This window comes from Pangasianodon hypophthalmus, chromosome 22 (assembly GCF_027358585.1).
Source record: "Pangasianodon hypophthalmus isolate fPanHyp1 chromosome 22, fPanHyp1.pri, whole genome shotgun sequence".
Lineage (NCBI taxonomy): Eukaryota > Metazoa > Chordata > Actinopteri > Siluriformes > Pangasiidae > Pangasianodon > Pangasianodon hypophthalmus.
The window spans coordinates 791995-798333 of record NC_069731.1 but is presented as its reverse complement, the minus strand read 5'-3'; the positions used below and the strand labels follow the sequence as shown (position 1 = coordinate 798333).

At 34.1% G+C, this 6339-nt stretch overlaps 1 protein-coding gene across 3 annotated transcripts in view; it reads right to left on the bottom strand.

The window, feature by feature from the left end:
* gramd1a (GRAM domain containing 1A) overlaps positions 1-3197 on the bottom strand; it is a 33880-nt gene extending 30683 nt beyond the window's left edge. Inside the window, exon 1 of one of the 3 annotated variants that reach the window (XM_053227913.1) lies at positions 3070-3197. The gene's annotated coding sequence lies outside the window, so the exon portion shown is untranslated. Of the gene's footprint in view, positions 113-3069 lie in introns of those variants that run through there. The other 2 variants (XM_053227914.1, XM_053227916.1) reach the window with 2 other exon arrangements.
* Between the last annotated feature and the right edge of the window lie 3142 nt (positions 3198-6339).

Sequence of the window (6339 nt, the reverse complement as noted above, 5' to 3'; positions counted from 1 at the left end):
CTGTACTATTTATTTATAAAATAGATCTTTAAAATATATATAGCATTTAAAAAAACTTTTATTTTCTAGCTAAATATTACACAAAGCGATTTAGCATCGAAATGCAGAGTCTCTGCTAAAGTCGAACAAAAGTTTAACATGAAGGGGGGAAACAGAAAAAAAAATAATATTTACGGCGCACATCGAGTATCAGTGACGATTCAGTTTAAAAATATAACTATGACAAATGTTTAACGTGAATAACTTTTGGGTTGAAAGTTGAAAAGTGAAATATATGCTTTGGTACTCGGGAGAAGAATTTTAAGACACCCCTTCGTGTCACAACTTTATGGTACAGTCCAGAACGTGAACGCGGAGAGAAAAAGTAACGGGTGTTTCTGACAGACAGGCGCGTGCACGAGACGAGTGCAAGAGAAAACACCAAACTTCTGTGTGTTTTTGTTTGATTTTAACATCTAATTTACAGGATTTTACACTTTATTTAGGATCTAATGATCTAATGAAGTTATATATTCACAATTTAATGCCATACATGTCTATTAAAAAGAGATTTATTACTCTTAGGGATGAAAATAAAGGCACTAAGAAATCATGCTAATAACAGACAAGGGATAGTTTCACATATTTACAATTTATTTTGGTTTAATTTAATTTGAATGTATTTATTTCTGTAAAGCTGCTTTGTGACCATTGTTAAACGTGCTATACAAATAAAATTGAATTGAATTATTGAACAGACAGTAATAGGATTTTTAATTATCATGTGATAATTAAATTATTTACTTACTAATAGACTCAGGTTCACTGTGCATTAAATTAAAACTCAATACTGATCAATTACATATGCTGCAAGAATGAGAACTGCTTTAAAAAGGTCTCCATCACATCAAATACAGTACTGTGCAAAAGTCTTGGCACCCTGGGTGTTGTTGGGTTTTTTTTTAGTACAAACTTTTTTATAGATGTTTATTTTCTGACTTCTACATTATTGATTCAGTACAAAAACATTTTAGATTCCAAACATTAGTTTTCCAGCACAAAATGAAACGTTACAGAAAAATGTTTGTATGTCAGTAAAGAAAGCAGCAGATTCCATAAGAGACACTTTTCAGATAAAAACATAATGAAGGCTGCTGGGTTTCGCTGCAGAAATAAGAAGCGAGTCGACAGTCAAAGTCTCCAGAAGAACTGTGGCTGCTTCTGCAAGATGCTCAGTAACACTTCCAGCTCATTTCCTTATAAAACTGCACACACTGCACCTCAGATACTGCTTTATTTATTTAAAGTGAAGGATCGTCACATTAAATACTGACTTTGTTTCATTTATTACTGTTTACTGCTCTTTATAGGATTTTTTTTTAAAATGTAGAAACATTTAATTTCATTATTTTATTATTTTCTGCTGAAGCGGCCGTGAAGAGCGTGCATACTACGTTGTTCGAGGAACCGTGTGCTTATAAATAATAAAGTTATTGAGTCTTAAATACTGAATATTGGGGTTTAAGTCGCATTTAAACACAAAGAGACAGCGGATTGTTGATTGTTGGCTTTATTAAGGTTAAAACTAGATTAATGTTTTTGTCTAATCTCTACTTTGGATGATCTTTTGGTTTGTTTTAATACAATATGGACGTTGTTTACTGTAACGCCTTCTTTTTTTAAAAAAAAGTTCAAAGTTTAATAAACTTTTTGCAAAGTTGCCTCATTTTTCTATTAAAATTTTTATTAAAATTGCACTTTGTATGCAAAGACTTTGTGAATTTATTGACACAACGATGAAGATGCAGTGAAATTAATGTGTTACAGACACTTTATTATTTTTAAAGGAATTTTTGGAAGCCTGTAATGACATATTCATAATGAAGAATTTCTTAAAAATGTAAATTTGTAGGATTTCTTTAGTTGTATTGCGTCTATTTTTGTAAACTACAAATACGTTAACATCTTAAAATCTGATTAGATCACACACGTATCTTCCACAAGTCAGCTCATTAGCTAGCAAAAACGTTAAATCGCTTACTAGCTAAGTATAAAGATAGTTAGCTACCTAAAGAAGACGACTGCTTCATGCAAGCTAGCTTGCTCATTAGTTTGGTGAGATTAGCCGAATTTTAACTCCTAACGTTAAGCTAATGAAGTGAAATATTGTTTGTAAAGTTCAGGAATGGCATTACAAGTCTTAGATCTTAAAGAAATAAAAACACAAACCAGTAAGTAATAAAGTAGTTAGAGTCTGAGCACACGGCTGATCCGCGATCTCGAACGTCCTGCCTGAGGCTGATCGAAGCTGCGTCACCTTTTATTCACCTTTTATTAGAAAAGCAGAAATGGAAAATATCAGCGTACACTCTCAGGAAATAGGTCTCTAGATCGCACCTTTAATTGTCGTTTATTAGTGGAAACATCAAGCGCACACCTTTTGTATCTTTAGTATGTGTGTTTCACCTGGAAATGTGGATGAAGTGCTCCTTTAAAAGTGATTTAAAGCACATAAACACTTTAAAGTAAACCTTTTAAAGCTTAATAGGTGAAAGATTAAAGGTGCAAAAGGTGTACGCTTGATAATACCAACCTGACGACAGTTAAAGGGACAGTTTAGTGCCCTTTTTTTTCTGTTGCTGCTCCAAAGCTCTGGATCAGTCTACCTTTAAGCATCAGGGCTTTTCTGACAGTGAGTGTTTTTAAAGTTTAGTCTTAAGACTTATTTTAATTCTTTAGCTTTAGGTTCACTGAAGTGTACTGTTGTTACTGTTGTGTTTGTTGCTGTCGCCTTTGGATATTATATTCCTTATTGTAAAGCACTTTGGGTCAACTTCTGATGTGTTAAATGTGCTCTATAAATAAAGTATGACTTGGCTTTGAGTTTTTTTCTGAGAGTGTAGGCTATAAACTGATCAAAATGTGGAGTATGGAATTGATTTTGAAATTAAATCAATCCACATTTTGTTTTCCCTCAAACCAGCACTTTAATTTCACAACTCAGTTCATCACAGTCATAACAGTTAATAAGAGAAGTGCTTGGACCCTTAATAAATATCTTAATAATAAATAAACACAATCTCAACTCACAGAGCAGTCTGATCACGGACAGAGATCGGACTCCTGACGTCCTCGAGCGTCTCTTCTCTCTGGATTTAATGCAGTGTGTCGTTCCCTCAGGTTGCTTGGGCTCGTACCAGAGCGCTACAGGATCCATGTGCAAATGCAGACAGGACTAAATATAGGCCTAAAGACTGTGTGAGAGGTGGTGTGTGTGTGTGTGTGTGTGTGTGTGTGGGGCTATTTGCATGCACACTGCATGCGTAAAGCACATTTTATTAACCTTGCACTCTACTGAGTCGTCCTTGTCCTGGTGCTGGTTGCTGCATGATCTCACACTGACACTGAGCATCAATTCACTGGAAACTAAAACAAAGATGGAGCGATAGCCTTCTGGAAAGTTTTCCTCCTAATATTTACTCATTCTGTACATCAGCGTGTCATGAACATTCACGAACGTGACCGTGATGAGAAGAAGAGTCTCAGTGTGCTCATGCACAACCATCAGCAATCCTTAATGACATTATTAATACTATAAACTCCATATGACTGTGGATTCGTGTGTATAATCATTCTGATGTGACACACACCGGCTCATGCAGACAATGGAGAGAATTTCAGAATAACTGAAACAGCTTTTTGTGATTTATTTATTTAACAACGTTAATATCCAGAATAGAACATCTCGTGTTTGGAAAGCAGTGAGAAAATATTGAGAGGGATTTTCTGTACAGAGATAATCACAGAGTGTTCGTTCATTAAATAACTAAACTAAATATGACAGTATAAAAACTGCAGACTAAATAAAGTATTTAAAATCACCTGTTGATGTCTGATCTTTCTTATTAATCTACCTTTTTTTAAAATAAGTGTTGTATAAAGTGATGGCACGAGCTTTCACACTTTCACACAAAGGTTATGTGTATCATTATAGATGAAAATTTTAATTAAATCCATCACTTTAGTCACTGAAGTTATAAACTATAAGACACTAGTTAGAGCCTGCTTGCACTTCCAAGACTTTTCAATAAGAGATTTAGCACAAGCTGCTGATCCAGACTACACTCGCAAGCCCAAAATGTCAAAATATGAAACTTTTAATGATCTTAACAACAAATGATTGGTGAGGAAATGAGCAGGAATGAAACAGAGAGATAAAGGAGCTCAGTTTGGGAGCTTTTCTCTCTGATTTCTTTAAATGTTTAAGTCTTGTGGCTCTTGATAAGCTGCATCAGGTGCGGCAGAAAACCAAATAATCTCTAATCTTTTAAGAAAGAAAATCCCAGAAGATATTTTTGGAAAAGTTTGTACACCCAGACACGTGTTAGTTTGAGTTTCACATCAAACATTTGAATCATTATGATGATTTTATCTTTGCGTACAAGAAGATTATAGAAGTGAATTTCCCTGTTTCTAGCTTTTCCCCAAAACAGCAAACCAGCGAGTGGAGGCACAGGAGCTCTCAGGAGAGCATCTGCTTCATTCCTGCTCATTTTCTCACCAATCAGTTGTTCTTAAGACCACTAAAAGCTTCATATTATTGCCATTATGGGCTTGGAAGTTTTTTTTTCTCCTTCAGGAGTGTACATGACCCTTTCATTAAGAATTTATTGTGCTCTTGAATTTGCATCAGGCTCCATCTTGTTCCTCTCTCAGTACATGTAAATCTGATGATGTTCCTGGAGAGATACGACCCGGTGATTTGAATATTCATTTCCTTTTCTGCATCTTTCACAAACAACGTCATAAATACAGCCATATTCAGTTTCCCTGTGAAGCTTGTCATCACTAGCATCTATCCACTGATAGATATTTCAATATGTATATAAAATATATCCGATATTTTGCAGCATGATTGTTCTTCTCATGGCTAAAATCTTCAGGTTTTGTTTCATCATTAATCTTGCAAAAAGTCCTGCATAAGTAAGTCATGTCAGAGATACTACAAGAACGAATGTGATGTGCTTTTAATCCTTTCAGGCAAAAGCTATTATAAAACATATCCAGATTTTTAGATGGTTTTATTTATGATAAATGGGAGGCAAGTTTGATTAAAAACATTACTGCTGCATTAAAAATACTTTTAATGTGTAAAGTGATTCACTGATAACATTTAAGTGATAACAATTAAACTTTTTTTTTTTTACGTTGATGTCTAAAATGATAGAAAATACAGTTCTGTGTAAAAGTCTTAGGCTCGTGGAAAGAAACGCTGTAGAGTAAAGACGCCTTCAAAAATAATGAAATTAAATGTTTCTACATTAAAAAAATCCTATAAAGAGCAGTAAACAGTAATAAATGAAATAAAGTCAGTATTTAATGTGACGATTCTTCACTTTAAATAAATAAAGCAGTATCTGAGGTGCAGTGTGTGCAGGTTTATAAGGAAATGAGCTGGAAGTGTTACTGAGCATCTTGCAGAAGCAGCCACAGTTCTTCTGGAGACTTTGACTGTCGACTCGCTTCTTATTTCTGCAGCGAAACCCAGCAGCCTTCATTATGTTTTTATCTGAAAAGTGTCTCTTATGGAATCTGCTGCTTTCTTTACTGACATACAAACATTTTTCTGTAACGTTTCATTCTGTGCTGGAAAACTAATGTTTGGAATCTAAACTGTTTTTGTACTGAATCAATAATGTAGAAGTCAGAAAATAAACATCTATAACAAAGATTGTAGTTAAAAAAACAGGGTGCCAAGACTTTTGCACAGTACTGTATTTGATGTGATGTATTTGACATACATATTTTAAATCAAATTCTGATATCTAGAGGTGATTTACAGCCAAAGTATTTCTAAATACAGCCTAAAGCGAATGGTCTCTGAGTATAGAGACACCAAACATGAAAGGTTTAAAAACTAAATACACCACCGTATTAACAGATTGATCCTTTTTCAAAATTATTTTTTAAAAGATGTTTACTCTGAAGTAAGAGCTGATTCACTGTTTTAGATAGAGAGTGTTCCAATGCAAAATATTAGATTTATAATCTATAAATTAATCTATAATCTATGATTCAGACACAGATCTTACTGTACGGTGATGTTGTCGGTGTTATACACACACTCGTCCAGCAGATGACAGACTCATGCAGAATCATCCAAACTATAGAGGAACTGAGCCGTAAAGATTTTCCATAAATGTAAATGTTCCACTTTTCTGTTCTTTTTTTTCAAAATGAAAGCAAGTAAACAATGAAAGTGTATTGTAACTGGTCTGTTGTTGATAAAGGACAAGATGTGATGTAAAGTGAGTAATATCTCAACAAAGTCGTGAGCAGGTTAATCAGAAGGTGATTAAA